General features: G+C 41.2%; 1 long non-coding RNA gene across 1 annotated transcript in view; it reads right to left on the bottom strand.

Moving 5' to 3' along the window:
• Positions 1 to 272: 272 nt before the first annotated feature.
• The window catches only part of LOC142018344 (uncharacterized), a 28,074-nt gene continuing 12,839 nt past the window's right edge, over positions 273 to 15,507 (bottom strand). Inside the window, exon 3 of the long non-coding RNA XR_012646801.1 lies at positions 273 to 1,989. This is a non-coding gene — a long non-coding RNA (uncharacterized LOC142018344). The remainder of the gene's footprint in view (positions 1,990 to 15,507) is intronic.

Genomic DNA, 15,507 nt, shown 5'->3' with positions numbered 1-15,507 from the left:
CACCTATCACTGGAATCAGGTTCTGTACAAGATGAGTGGGAGATAGCTACAAGGACATCATTTAAAAAAAAATCCAGAGGTGATTCTGGCAATTATAGGCCACTACACCTAACTTCAATATCAGATAAATTATTTGAAACTATAGCAAAGAACAATATTGCCATACACTTAGATGAATGTGATTTATTGGGAAAGACTCAAAATGGCTTTTATGAAGGGAAATGATGTGGACAAAGGTGACTTTTGACAGGGTCCCTCACTAAAAGATTTTAAGCAAAGTAAGCTCTCATGGGATATGAAGGAAGGTTATCTTATGGATTAAAAGTCAGAAAACAAAGGGTAGGAGTACATGATTAGTTTTCAGATGGACAGAGAGGTAAATAAGGTGTCACCCAAGGATCTGTACTTGAACCAGTGCTAGTCAGCATATTCATAAATGATCTGGAGACAAGGGTAAACAGTGTGATGACAATGTTTATTCAAGATAGCAGACTTGAAAATGGATCTAATGACATTGTCACTGGGCAAAAATTGCAGACGACATTCATTATTGATAAATCCAGAATAATGCATGCTGGAGGGCATAATCTCAACTATACATACAAAATGATAGGGTCCAAATTAGCTGTTACAACTCAAGAAAGATTGTGGAGTCATTGTGGATAGTTCTCTGAAAACATACACTCAGTGTGCAGCTGCACTCAAAAAGCTAACTATGTCAGGAACCATTGAGAAAGAGATAAACAGTAAGACACAAAATATCATAATGCCACTTTATAAATCCATGGTATGCTTGGACTTTGAATAGTGCATGCAGTTCTGATAATTCCATCTTAAAAAAAGGTATGTTTAATTGGAAAAGAAGGGCAACAAAATTATTAATGGTGTGGAATTGATCTGTATGAAGAGAGATTAAAAGGACTGAGACTGGTTATCTTGGAAAAGGTGACAGAACTCTATAAAATTGTGAATGTGTGGAGAAACTGAATAGGGAAGTATTATTTATCGCTTCACATAATAAAAAAGCAGGATGTCACCTAATGAAATTAATAGGCAGCTGGTTTAAAACAAACAGGAAAATACTTTACAGAACAGAGTCAACCTGGGGAACTCATTGGCAAAGGATATTGTGACTGTCAAAACTATAGCAGGGTTTAAAAAAGAACTAGATGAATTCATGGAGAATAGGTCCAGCAATGGCCGATAGCCAGGATGGTCAGGGATGCAATCACATACTCTGAGTGCTCCTAGCCTCTGACTGACAGAAAGGGGGAGTGGGCCACAAGGGGTAGATCACTGATGATTGTATGTTCTGTTCATTCCCTTTAATACCCCAGGACTGGCCACTGTTGGAAGGCACAATACTGGGCTAGTTGGATCATTGGTCTGACCTAGTGTGGCTGTTCTTATGTAGAGTAAAACAATAATTTTACTTACCTGTTCTTGTCAGTCTACTGTATGTGTGGGCAGCTCATGTTCCATCATCCACTGTGTCTATCACTGGGCAATGTTTGTGTTTACAAAATTCAGGGCTCTGAGGGAGGAGTTAAATTATTTCCGTGGTTCATGCTGTCAGCTGCTGCACTTCAGAGGACTCAAAGTACCAGCACTTTCAGGTGGAAAATGTGATGGTGAACTTAGGTTAACTTGAACATGTGGTAATTTATTAAATTCTTTGGACTGCTCTGTCCATGTAGTTGAGTTAATTCCAGCCAGGCTCCCTGGCAGTAGTGTTCCCTGTTCCCAGTCGTGGCCTGTCAATAACAGTGCAGCAGGGAACATGGACTCTCCAATTCCAGTTCCACTAGTCCCAACACACAAGTACTCTCCAGAGCTGAGTAGAAAGGTGCCTGTTGTTGGAGATTTTTAAGAGCAGTTTAGACAAACGTCTGTCAGGGATGATCTGAATGACATTTGGTCCTGCCGCAAGTGCAGGGAACTGGACTTTTATGACCTCTTGAGGTTCCTTCCAGCTCCATGGTTGTCTCCCTGTGCAGACACATAGCAGAGTTCACAGCTGAGCAGTGTGCTTCTCCCAGATGCAATGGAAGAACAAACTCTAGAATAACCTTTGACCAAAGACTTATAAATTAGCATTTGTCAATAGCTACAAAAAACAAAGCATGGGTAACAGGAGAGAGATGCAAAATACACTATACAGAAACCACATAACTAACACCAACTGAAACTCTCGCTATTAAAAATTATATATTGCTGAGGACTTCTCTCTGTCTTACGCATTCATGTTGTAATAGTCCTGGTAGTATTTAGGTATTCTTACTCACCTTTTCGTTCTAGACTCAAAACAGTTAAAATCGCTTTCATTAACTGAAATTTAATATGAATGAAAATTAAGAAAAAAATCAGTATACTTAACATAAGCAGGCTTCAGATATGTAACAATTTTTTTAGTTCCCGTATTAATTGTCCACATCAGGGGACATATGCTAAAAAGGCATAAGAATAAATTTATGGTACAGAAACTGCAAATAGGAACGCTGATTTGGTATCTTTAGACTTATGGAAGTTTGGATCCTGAACTTCCGTAAGTCTGGGGAGAGAACAATTCAGATCTGAACTTGACAGCTCCATTTCTACCTCACTATAATGGATCTGAACTGAAACACCAGAACAGAAGTCTCTTGAATGGAAGGGAAGCTTGAATCTAGATCTTCTTTTGTCTCAGGACCCTCTCTAGACCAGAGTTTCATTTACAAAACCCAGAACCACACCACAACTAGGAATGTGTAGTTCATGCCTACTGTCTATTTCTTTTAATCTTGGCCCAGGCCATCAATTTTTCTACCACCTAAATTAGTTTTTTAAATAGTCAGGTAATTTCTGTGTGATTCAGAGATTAAGGAAACAAACAAACAAAACCAAGCAGTCCTATTACCACCTTAAAGACTAACACGTGTATTTATTGTAAGACCCCCCCCTTACCCACAAACACTCATTACCTAATAAAATTGTTTGTGTGCACACATGTACGTGCGTGTGGCCAACAACTGCTTTGTTACACTTACCCCCAACGTCCTTGCACCTGGCTCACAGAGCACTGTACTTTCATTACCTGCAAGATGTGAACTTGATTTTACCACAGTTTTTAACTTAAAAACACCAATACAAAAAAGCTTTGATATAGAGACTTGAGCCTACAGCCAATCTGTTCCACAGCATCCCATAGTAATACACTATAGCAAATGCTTTGCAAAGTGGAGATCTGCCACCTAGCAACCATTTAGAAGTTGTTTTCTTCAGTAGCCTGAGACCAACTGTGCAGAGATTTTAAAGAAAGTTTGGGGGCTAGAAGGAGGGTTGCAAGTCCACTCAATGGATCTGCAACACAGACAATTGTTGAATGAGTGATTAGGACTTCATTCTCAGGGGGAAACATGCAGATTAGGAGAGCTGTTTAAGTCAGACTCTACTGTTGACCGGGATCAGAGAAAGTCTCTTTGGGGAAAATGAGTTTACATTAAAAAAGGAAGGATCCATTTTGATAGAGGTTTGTGACCCTACAGATGACATTTCTGTATGAGGAGGATCATATTTGTTCTTAGACAGGAATTTACTTGATGCAAAATTGTTATTGGAGATTTGATTACTTTGTGAGTGAAAATAACTAAGGTAAGGACAAATTTTATGGCAAAGTGTATTATAAAAATCTCTGGACTTCCCACAGATATACACAGGAGGATCATGGACTCAGTAGGAGGAAAACCTGCATTTAACAACATGTGTGTTTCCTCACACAGGCCCTGATACAGCCAGGTACTTAAATATGTACCTAAATTTAATCATCAGTCAACTCACTGAAGTCAATGGGTGCTTAAAGAGCACGTGCTTAAGCAGCTAGATGAACATTAACTTAGGAAATGCATCAGAAGTGGCAGGAACAGTTTTGCTAAATTTCAATTAAACCCTCCAATTTGTGGCTCAAAGTTATGCATGGTTTCCTTTCTTCACTGGTTATCAGTCAAAGTTGCAATTTCCCAGGGAAGAGCCAAATTTCTACTCAATGCCATGTTTGTGGCTGCAGAGAGGAATATTACAAATAGATATTATACAGATGACAGTAAGTTAATTATTTTACACTTGAAGTTATCTGACTGAAGAAAAAAATTATAAACCTTATTTAAAAGACCTTTACTTTTAAAAAGGTAAATAAAATTTATCATAAAGGGTAGATCTAACACTCTGAAACAGAATGTAAATGAAATCATTAAATAAAAAAAGCACAAAAATACAGGGGAAAAAAACAAAGCAATTTTTGGGAAGAGCCAAGCACATGTTCAAAGATAGATAAAGCCTGAACATATGAAACATATTCCACAAATAAGAACAGAAAAATGATGAAAAATAAAACAAACCAGGGAAAAAATTCAAACGATTAAAAAATGTACATGCTTCAACAGTGAGGCAGAACTCCACAATCATATTAAAAAAAACCACATCCTTCTCTCTCAAAAACAAGCTGGGGGCAAACAACACAACTGTAAATGAGGGAAAACACAAAAAAAACTTGAGATTTTTTTCTCTACTAACTACAGAACACAAGGAAAAAAACACATCCCAAAATTTTAAAAAAGGAACAGGTAGTTCAATTCTCAGGTACTGTTTCATAGCAGGTTAGTGTTAATATCATGTAGCCAAGATTTCTTCATGACTGATCCTTAGAAAGTTTCTTTTATGTATTTTTCATCAGTTTCATCATCAATTCTAACTCATCCTACAACATTGTTAAGCAGTTTGGTGTTGCTCTCGGCATCTTACTGAAATAATCAGCGTTCCTAAATGAACCATAATTAATAATTGCAGGAACCACAACTTACAAGATTCTCTGATTATATAGTTCTTTAACTATGCTGTAATTAATAACTGCATTTCTATAGCAACCCTCACATACTGCATTTTGACACTGTAAATAGAATACAAATGTATACAAAATATTAAAATGATAAAAAATGTTTTATTAGGAAAAATAGATTACTGAAAATATAGGTTGTTACAAAACAGCTTTGAAGGGAAAAAGGTTTATAGTGTTTTTCTGAAAGAGACAAATGATGAAATGAGAAGGTTCAAGGAAGAGGGACTTACACGCTGTCGAGGGCTGAATTTACAAATTATGCACCCCTAGGCACAGTGTTTTCGGCCCTCCACCCCAGCCTTTGTGGGGGTTTTTTGTAAAAGATGAAACTTTCCACACACTTTAAACTTTTAGATGCTCCTACATGCTGGCACCTCTAAGCATGTCCCTTCTGTGCCTAATTGGAAATCCAGCCCTGATACTGTAGGGCCTTTGACAGCAAAAGCACAATTGCCTGACAAGTTTAGATGTGAAAAGGGAAACCTGATCGAGCTTGTGATATGTGAACTCAGATACCCATCACTCCAAAGAGAACAAAATCCAACTCTTGTTATGGGTTTTAAATAAAGCACGTGCCCATTTAAAGCCCATCCGCTGTTTTCTAGTGAAAGTAGAAGAATGGGAATGAGCTTGATCCCACAAGATGCTGAGCAGCTGGGCCCTGATCCAGCGAAGCACTTTTTCATTTTTAGGCATAGGAGTAGTCCCCACCAACTTCAATGAGATGGCCCTTAACAAGAACCAATGGTTGGAAGCTAAAGCCAGATACATTCAAATTCAAAACAAAGTACATGTGTTTAATAGTGCAGGAAGTTATGTGTTGGAATGAGCTACCAAGAGAAGTGGCGGATTCTCCATTTTTTGGAGTCTTCAAATCAAGATTGGATGCCCATCTGCAAGATGTCCAACCCAAGTTTTTGAGCTCAATGTAGGGGTAACATTGAAATTCAACAGCTTATGATAGACAGGAGGAGATCAGACTAGTTGAGTCAGTGGTCCCACATGACCTTAAAATCCGTGATCCTCAGTTCTGCTTACATGCTTAAAAGTGTAATGCATGTTTAAGACCTTTGCTGGATTGAGGTCATTGTGCTGCAGCATCAGCAATGTGGGATTTTGGTAACTCAAACCTGTGAGCTGTTGTGTCACCACACTCTGAACAAGCTGCAAATGATGAAACAGTCCTGCTGAGAGCCCCAGATGAGGAAATTAAAATAGCTGAGATACATGGCCGCAAGGGCATACACTGGCTTTTATGAGATCACCACTGAAGAAGTAACCACACAAATTCCTGATCTCGATAGTATGATTTCCAGACAGCTCAACATCAAAGGTTCAAATATTTTGAATTGTTATTTGTCCTGCTGTACCATGGATGTGGCCAGATCAGAGAGTCCTAGACAAGAGATGTTCAACCTGTAGTTGTGAAAGCACATGCAAGGGCAAAAATTGGCCCTGCATTTTAATTCGTCTTTATTCCAGGTGATAGTGTACAGTATAAGCAAAAGAGACACCGTGATTTTCCACTGGATGTTGATCTCGCAGAACTGTTAAATTCTGAGCAATTTTTGTTTGATTTGATTTTTAAAATTACTTTATTATCCACTTTAACTTCAGGTGGCCCAACCCTCCCCCCAGATATGCTTAGGCAGGTATGAATTCCATAATCTTTTATTAATTTAGTTCCATAATTGAATTTGGAATGCGCTGGGAACCCATTTGGATGCAAAGACAAATATACATTAAAATTGGCATAATAACTGCCTGGCATGAGATATAAATTATTAGTGCACGTAATTTATTTGGTAAATTCTATGGTGCTTATTATCAACATCTACCAGATGTTCTTAAACACAATATGCTCTCCCAGACCAAATCTGTATGTACTTGATGCCTAAGTTAAACAGCATATGGATGTTTACATGATTTTGTAATTCAACTATCTGCATATTTTTCTGTGTAGAATTAGACAAAAAGAGTGTTTCTGATGTGCTTGTTTTAATTTTGGATGAAATGCCTTCAACTTCTATAACTCTTGCCTTCTGTGAGGTTTATGTATGTTTTATATTATGGTTTTTAGTTGGATGCACAATATCTACCACATTGCCCATAATAATATAATAAGCATCAGATATTTTAGGGCTACAAACTCTTCTTTCCAAGTGACTATAAATGAAGTACATATTCATATGTCTTCTTCATTGGTATTTAAATACAAAAGGGTGATGAATAATGTCTCAGAAAAATGGGACAGTAGTATGAATTCTGAACTAAAGATAGGACCACATTTTTATGATCTCTTAGCTTCAGTAAAAACCTTATCTAAATCAAATAGAAATTTATATGTAGTTACTTATAAGATTGTTAAGCAGCAAGAGACAGGACCATGCTTTCTGGCAAAATATTTATGGGAGAGTAAAATACACTTGAAATACTTGTTGAAATTCCAATTCCAGAATTTTCGAGGTGTTATGAAGTTGTGGGTTGTTATTGCCTCCCTATGGAGTGGGATGGACCATGGCTCTTCAACGTTGCAAAACTCCTGAGACCTGCAGGCCATTCACAGAGGAATGGGGTATTCCACAATGTGTCATGCTAGCAGTGCTTCTCAGCCTTTGCCTCTGCTTGTGCTAGAGCATTTTAAATCAGCAAGCAAAAATGCTGACAGCATAACCACAGTGGTGGACAGCTTGCAGCCCAAAGGCTGCATACCGTCCATGAGACGTTTTGTTTACCATTGCTCTACACAGGGTTGTCAGATGCCATTGCTTTCAGGTCCATGTAGTTTTTTCTTACCAGTATTACTAAAGTAACAAGCATGTAATCCAAGGGTACATGCAGTGAGCTGTGTGCTGATTACACACAGCAATGACACAGAGTTGTGCGCTTCCACTGCACCCAGTCAAAATGCTGCTGTGGTTCAGTTGATGCACTCTGAAAATTCTAGGTATGAAGATGGAGTTAGCAAAGCTACCCTGTCCCAGGGGACTATCTTAGTGATGACAAACTTGCAGCCAACTGAATTGAAGGACAGCCCTCTTGCCAGACTAGCTTGCCCGTCACTGACCAACAATAATTGATGTGGTTTTGCTAAAAGATATGCTGCTTTGGATGCTGTGCTTGGGCAACCCTCTTCCAAACCAGCCCCACATCTTTAAAACCTGCAGGACCACAAGATGCGTTTCACCAGGACTGCGGCAGGGAGAATAAAGCCACTTAGCTACGTCTCCTCTAAAGACTTTTGTCACCAAAACTGGCATTTTGTCAACAAAATTCACAGAGGTCCACACTAAAAATGTGTTTTGTTGACATACTGTCAACAGAACTCGGCACTTTTGTTGACAACCTTCTGCATTTCCACCATGAGGCAGAATACCTTTCTGAACAAAATCTGTTGAAAATAAAAGCCATATGGACACTCTGGGGGGGTCTCTATCAATAGACAGGGCTTCTGGGTCACCGGGCAGCCATGTCTGCTGTGCTTCCAGTCAGCCATTCTGTTGAGAGAGTGTCCAGGCAGTCCGGCTGCTCTCTGTCCAACAGTTGAGTGGATCAACAGAGCAATCCACTTCTGCGTGAGGCCACAATTGTTGATACAAATTTTGTTGGAAGATCTCTTCTGACAGATCGCTATAGTGTGGACATAGCCTTAGAGTATAGCTACAATGCAGCAAAAAACCTGTGGTGAACCTGTACCAACTGACTTAGGCTTGCAGGACTCAGACTAAGGAACTCTTAGCCCAAATGTCTACACTACAATTTAAGACTGGAGCCCAGGCTCTAGGCCTCTGTGAGACAGGGTGCCAGAACTTGGGCTGCAGCCTGAGCCTGAACATTTACACCACAATTACACAGCTGCTTAGCCCAAGTCAGCTGGCATAGACCAGCTGCAGGTGGCTAACTGTAGAGTAGCAAGTGTGAAAAATTGGATGGGGATGAGTAGTGGGGGATATTAGAGTCCTATAAAAATAAAGACCATGATATCTGCAGACATACCCTTAAGGTGAAGCTCAGTTGTACGGATTTCCTGTTTCCTCCTCTGGCTTAACCAGGATCTGTGTCCCAGTCAGGATCCTTGGACCTCTCATAGCCAGAGCATGGGGTGGAACTTGGGCTGCAATTTGGCTTCGTGCCTTCTGGTCCCAGCTGTGAGGACTGGAGAGTGATGATTCCCCAATGAGGTTGGCTTCAAGACTCTCAGGCCCACACAGGAAGGGACCAAATTGCCCTAAGTTGAAATGCGCACATGCAACCTGTTGATATATTATCACAATGTTAATAATTGGAATCATAACTTGTATTTAAATTATACATACATTATTCCTTTTATAAGTAAAAAACTTCTTATTATGACAAAAGCAGGCAGTTGAGTTCAATCAGATCAAGAGTAATGCAACATGCTAGCATAGCAGGAGTGAACGAACAAGGCTCCTGCTGCTTCACTAAAATCCACCAAGGGAACAGAGGTGACAGACGTCATTACAAAATGAAGAAAAAACTAGGAGGCAAATGTGAAGTGTCTAGGCCTCTGGTAAAACACATCTGTTCAATGGTTCCATCACCCTGTCAGGAAAATGAGGCTGTGGGAAGCCCTAGTTCAAAGGCAGGAACAGACTTTTATTAAAAGGTATTTGTCTAATTCCATAGCATAGGTATTCCAACACAAGCTGAAAAAATTTATAAACATAATGAGCTGAAGAGGAGTGATAGCTTGAGTCTCATTTTTTTTTCCCATTTCTGTGTGAAGATGGACAACAGGATCTCTCATCTGAAGGGTACATTGCATCTGACGAAGTGGGTCTTTGCCCATGAAAGCTTATATCCTAATAAATCTGTTGGTCTATAAGGTGCCAAAGGAGTTCTTGTTGTTTTTACTGGAAGGCTAGTCGCTCAAGTGTTACCTTTCAGCCAAGTACACCAAAAGATACATTTTCTTTAAACTTTCCTCATACATGTTTCCTTTAGCTGCATAAAACTGATCAATAAACAGGCTGTGTAACGCTGACTTAACGTTATTTTAAAGTGGCTGTACCATACTGAAATAATGAAGAACATGCAAGTGTTTGTAATTTGATATTTTTTCCTGGTGAGTTTGCTACACTTTGTGATTTCAGTTCCCCAACATATTTTTATTTTCAAACAAAAATTCAGTTTATTGCAGCCAGTGAGCTTGTCAAGATTGAAAACTTGAGAGCATAGAGACTGGTCAGAGTGTGGATGGGAGACCTCCAAAGAAAGGCCATAGTTCTGCAGGAAATCGTGCCTGTGCTTCAGTAGTTGCTACTGTCATCAGGTTTCAGATTTTGGAAGTGACATCTTACTGTAGAAATGTAAAAACACAGTTCTGTGCACATGCAGGAACTTAATATTCCACAACACTCCTTAAGATTAGAATTTATTAATATCACTGCCCTTGTGAAGTTCTGATTTGGGTAAGCACAGCTCTTCAGCTGCCAAACTTTCCTGCACGTTCAAATGGGCATTTCCCCTTCCCACCCACCTCCTCTTTCTCTCCTAAACAATTGCACGAGGTTGGCCAAGCACCTGTCCTACTCTGCCGTAAAGTTGGTTGAATATCAGTGATCAGACAAGTGACTTCTCAATTATAGGCAAGGCTGGCATTGCCAGCTCTAGTGAAGTTTGCCTTTATGCTTCTCACTCCCTATAAGACCTTGTTTTCATTGATTTATAGCTTTGCTATGCTTTAACTGTTAGAGCTGAAATTTTCCATTCTGGGTATCTGCCTCAGGCTGGCTTTAATTTGAAAAGCTTTAGCAATAATGGCTTAACAATTTCTGAGAACGAAACTGAAGGCAAATAAATGTTTTTGGTCATGTTAAATAATTCTACATTCTTTTAATTAAGAACCTTTATACCCTCTAAGCTTTGGAGCATGGACTTGAAATTTGATGAGGGCATTGCTCATGTGTCAGGCCATTTGCCATTCCTGTGAATATTTGCCCAAATTTAGGCAGGTTATAAGCCTTTGAAAAATCTCTATTCACACATAGTAGAGACTTTAGTAACTAAGAGTTTGCACCTCAATTCTTTGATGATTCTATCTGTACCGCTCATGCTCTATCACCTGACTGGAGTGACTGCATATGCTGCAGCTCAGGGTTGAAGGGCCTGAACAAGACTTACCCTGCGATTTCTTCTCTTGGCAGCCAAGGGCTGCTGTGGAACCACACACAAGAACACAGAGCTGGAGGACTCTCGCTTCAGCACTCTGAGTGATTCTAGGCAGCTCCTAGGCAGAACATAGAAGGAAGCAGCCTGACTCAAATGCAAGTAGAATGAGGGCTGAACCCAAATAGGGGAGAAAAAAGAAACTCTTAAAGGAGCTGAGTGATGGAGAGAGATAGAGGATGGGAAGGAGACTAACAGATAGGGCATAATGGGCCTGGAATTCAATAGCAGGGGGAGATACACTGAACAGAAGCCAAGGGGAACAGACAGAGACCAGGAATCTGGGGCTGCATCTCCACTATGAGATAAAATCAAATTTAAAGGAATTAGCTCAATATTAAAATGTCACTTTCTTCACTGTAAATACCATTAGCTTGAATTAGTGAGCCCTAATACTAATAACAAAAATGTTGATATTACTGGGTGGGTATAGTATCAATTTTGAATGAAGGCTAGTGTAGAAGAGACATGTCTTTAATTTTAATTTATTAGCCTCCAGAAGCATCTCAAATGTATCCCACTAAGCTACTTGGTGACTCTCCATGTATGGCTGCTTCCTTCTCCACTGCTCTCCATCCAGGTGCACAGGAAGAAGGTCACAGGGAGCCCATAAATTTTTGATTGAATTTGAATTCTGCAGCACCCAGGCCTGCAAACATAAAGGTCTGGATGTGCAACAGATGGAACCAGGCGGGGGTAGACAAGGCTGATAGCACAGCTGCCCAGCACTACGCCAACGTCCACAGAGAACACATGGCACAGGGAACCCAAGTAGGTTTGGGCGAGGTCTGAACTGTGTTACTGAGTGCTCTGAATTCTGGGACAGTGCTTTGTATTCTGGGATTCTAATATGAAAAACCCACAAGCAACCGGGGCTAAGGCACTGTGGGATAGGTGCCCACAGTGCACTGCTCATGCTGTCAAACTTGCATAGGGCAGTGGTGACACAGAAACTCAACATGGAAAAAGAGTGGGTTAAATTTGAAGAAGGTTTGTGGACACTTAAATTTGAATCCATAAGAACAAGTTTAAAAAATCTAATTTATTAAAAATTGAATTTATCTCATAGTGTAGATGTAGCCTGGGGGATAGGACAGGACTGGGAGCTGGGCAGGGAAGTGACTGAGATGTAGTGAGGAGCCATGGGAAAATGGGTAGGGTTAGAAGACTGGGACTGGCTGGGGGCATAGACATCATCTCTGTAGGTGGTCTAAGGCCAAAGCACCCATGGAAAAAAATTAGCAGGTGCTTAACAACCACTGGCAGCCAAGTTCCTCCTCTGCTTCTCTCCAATGCATCTTGACCACCAGCAGCCCCACTGATCAACTCCTCCTCCCTCCCCATGCCTCCTGTGATTCACTGTTCCGCAGCGTGCAGGAAGTGCTGGAAGGAGCAAGAGATGCAGTGCACTTGCAGGAGGGAGTGGAAACAGGCAGGGGTGGGAAGAGGTGGGGCAGGGGTTGGGGCTTGCAGTAAGGGGTGGAGTGAGAGTATTTAGCGCATGCTCACATGCGCACATGCACGCACACACACACTGAAAAAATGAAATCAGTAACTATGGCTGAGTGAGTTGCTAGGATAACAAGCCTTTTGGAGGGAGATGAATGAGGACCCAGAGGAGGGAGCCTGGGACTGGGACTTGGACAGGAAGCCCAGAGGCACCTGGAATGGAATTTTTACGCATCCCCCACCCTGCATTATGAAAATGGGTTTTTGAATATAAATATGCATAATTTGGAGATGCTTTGGACAAAGTACCTCTTGTAACCTATCATTTTAATGTTAGCTGCTGAATCTGTATATCCTGGTTTTGTGCATGTATCGTTCTCCGATGTGATGTTAGAAATAGGAAATGTAAGACTGTTTATAGTTTTAAATATGCTAATGAATGTGCTTCTGGAACCCGAAGACTGAGTGATCCCCTTACCCCCTGGTAAACAGCCTTTTTTGTCCTTAAATCTAAAAGGTGGTTGGTGCCAGAAAGACATTTTGCCATACCACCTGGTAGTGAAAGCCATTTTGTTCCAATGTTTTTTCATTATTGGGGAACGCTAAACAAAGGGTTCCCACTCGGGGGAAGGTCAACTTAAGCAATGGAAAGCTTTTGGTTCCATTGTCTTCACTCTGACACATCCCAAGAAGAAACAAAGAACTGTGAAAGGTTGTTGACACAAATTAGGGGCAAAAGAACTGCTCTGATTTGAAGATTTTACTTTATATGAGAATGGCTGTTTAGGTTAAGAGTCTGTATGATATAAGTCTCTCAGGGAAGTTTGAACTAGCCATGAGTTTTCTTTTCATTTCATTTTAGTAACTACTTTAATATGTCTGTTTTCACGTATGACCACTTAAGTCCTACTAGTTTTGTATAATAAAAACTCCTTTGTTTATAATCAAGCCCAGAATAAGTCATTATTACCTGCAGAGGGCTACCACTCTTTATATCTCTCTTTCCTTGATAACGAGGGCTTATCTGATAAGTTGTCTCTGTGCAAAACTTGTGCACAGAGACAGATTTATTTGGGGTTTTGATCCCTTTTGTGGGTTGGTTTCCTGGGTGCTGTGCCCTGGAACTGCAGCCACCCAGAGCTGAAGTAAATTTGTGTCTGCATTGCTCTGCAGGGAGACGGTAACCCCAACCCTGTGCCTAGGTTGGAGAAGACCAGAGGATCTAGCCCAGCAGGACAGTATGGTGGGGAGACCCAGACAGCAAGAATGCAGGAGTCAGTGGAATGATCAGCACACTGGGCAACATCCCAAGGGGTCTTCAGTGACGGCATCCCATCACAGAAATCCAAGAACAGATTGGACAGCATCCTTTCCCCCTCAGGTTCTTAAGTCCAGCAAGCCAAATGTCGCTACTGCATAACGTTTCTCTGCACCCCACCCACAGTTGCTGTTCTTGGCCAGTGCATATTCAGAGTTCACAGATACATCCACAGAGGCTACGTCTACACGTGCCCCAAACTTCGAAATGGCCATGCAAATGGCCATTTCGAAGTTTACTAATGAGGCGCTGAAATGCATATTCAGCACTTCATTAGTATGCGGGCAGCAGCGGCGCTTCGAAATTGCTGCGCCTTGCCGCCGTGCGGCGCGTCCAGACTGGGCTCCTTTTCAAAAGGGCCCCGCCATGGGAATAAGGGGACTTCGAAGTAGGTGGCGTCCTTTCGAAAAGGAGCCCCATCAGGACGCGCCGCGCGGCGGCAAGGCGCGTCAATTTCGAAGCGCCGCTGCCGCCCGCATGCTAATGAAGCGCTGAATATGCATTTCAGCGCTTCATAAGTAAACTTCGAAATGGCCATTTGCATGGCCATTTCGAAGTTTGGGGCACGTGTAGACATGGCCAGAAGCATCTTACACTGCTGGCCCTACATCATCCTTCTCTGACAACGCCCTGCTAGCCACCTGATGCACTTCTTTGCCACTGCCACCCTGCTGGGCTGGCTTTTTATTGTACCTCTGCACTGTCACTCTGGCTGTCATTCACCATTTGCTCTACTCTGACCTCAGCATATTGGTCTTTTAGTAATTTTCAGCTCTTTTGTAGGCTGGACATACACATCGCTCCATCTCAAGTGATTTCAGCTCCCGGTCATTTTAACTCCTAGCAGGTTAGGCAGAAACACAGCTATGTTGCAATTAAAATAAGAATGAGGCTCCTAATGAAGCCTATTTCAGCACTATTCTTTCCACAGTGAGGGGAAACAGGTCAAACCAGCCTAGGCAGTACTCCCAGAGAGGGTGTGTAGCCCCCTGACTAGAGTACCTGCTTCCCTCCTTATTCTCTCTGGCTGCAGCGTGTAGACACTGCATTTCAAAATAGCTAAGTGCTATTTAAAAATGCATTTTTGTGGCTGCTTCTACACTCACCCCCTCCCGTTGGAGGTGACATAGTAATGAGGCAATTCAAAGCAGACTAATGAGGTGCTAACATGCATATTCAGTACCTCATTAAATATAATTGCAGCCACGCTAATTTTGACATGCAAACTTCATTGCAGATTGACAGTGTAGATGGGGGCAGCTTTGAAATAAGTGCCCCGCTTCGACATTCCCTTACTCCTACAGAACTAGATCAGAGTAAGGGAATGTCAAAGAGGGAGGCTTATTGCGAAGCTATCCCCATCTACACTGTCAATCTGGAATTCGAAGTCTGCACTTTGAAATTCATGCAGCTGACATTATGCTAATGAGGTGCTGAATAGGCACGTTAGTGCCTCATTAGCCTACTTCAAATTGCCTCATTACCATGCCAGCTCCGACAGGAGGGGGAGAGTGTAGAAGCAACCTGTGTGTAGCAGCTTTATTTCAAAATAAGCTATTCCATAACAGAGATTTCAGAATAGCTTATTTTAGAAATAACACTGCTGGGTAGACATACCCTAAAACTAACATAGCTGGTGTTTAGTCACAAATAAAGTAGATTTATAATATGCAAAACACTA

The sequence above is a fragment of the Carettochelys insculpta genome, chromosome 10 (assembly GCF_033958435.1).
Source record: "Carettochelys insculpta isolate YL-2023 chromosome 10, ASM3395843v1, whole genome shotgun sequence".
Lineage (NCBI taxonomy): Eukaryota > Metazoa > Chordata > Testudines > Carettochelyidae > Carettochelys > Carettochelys insculpta.
Note: the sequence above shows the minus strand (reverse complement) of the source record. Positions and strands in the feature narration are given on the sequence as shown.